The sequence below is a fragment of the Apaloderma vittatum genome, unplaced genomic scaffold (genome assembly GCF_000703405.1).
Source record: "Apaloderma vittatum isolate BGI_N311 unplaced genomic scaffold, ASM70340v1 scaffold31113, whole genome shotgun sequence".
Classification (NCBI taxonomy): Eukaryota; Metazoa; Chordata; class Aves; order Trogoniformes; family Trogonidae; genus Apaloderma; species Apaloderma vittatum.
Genome location: NW_009706920.1, coordinates 33,625 through 34,417, shown reverse-complemented (window position 1 = coordinate 34,417; position 793 = coordinate 33,625).

The window sequence follows — 793 nt, the reverse complement described above, 5'->3', positions numbered from 1 at the left end:
AGGCATATTAAAGAAGGCTACTGTGAAACAGGTCTTACAAGGAAATTATGCCATAGGGCAAGTAAGATGACAAATCAAAGGCATCCTCTCAAGTCCTACTTCTCCTGAAACTTGGGCTTGCTTTTAAATGTTAAGGCTGTTTCTCCTCTCATGGGACCAAGCATTCTTACTTTTTGCAAGATAAGAGGAAGAAAGATGCAGCCTTTTCACTATATAAATCAGCTTTTTAGAAATAACACTATTTTTTTTTAACATAAAATCAAACACATTTGCAAAGAAATTTCTTCCCCTGAAAAGAGAAATCTAGCCTTTAAGATACCTGCTAGCGTATCTCTGTAGCGCTGCAGAAAGATTCACATTCAGTAGCTTTCTCCTCTAACCTTTTATTTTACTTGCCAATGAAAGACAAATTTATGAAGGACACACCATGAATCTGCAAGATTTTGAGCGCATTCCCACTGCCGGCAGACTTAAGGACAGCTACAGCGCTGTGTCTGCCCTGAAACCAGCTTCAGGTGCAACAAGTTTTAAGCTCCGCTCTAACCACTTCCAGCTTAGGTTCTTAGCTCCCCCTTTTCGAAGAGCAGTTCGGGGTCAGTGGGCGAGAGATTCAGCGTCAGACAAATGCAATTTGCTTCATCCTTCTAGCCCCCACACCAATGTGTTCATTAAAGCCATGTAAAGATTTGTTCTGAAAAAGGCGAACTGTTTAACACATTAACAAATCTAACACCGCGGTCCGCATCTAAAGCAAAAGGCTGCACTTCCAAAAAGAGGGCTTAGAAATATTTAG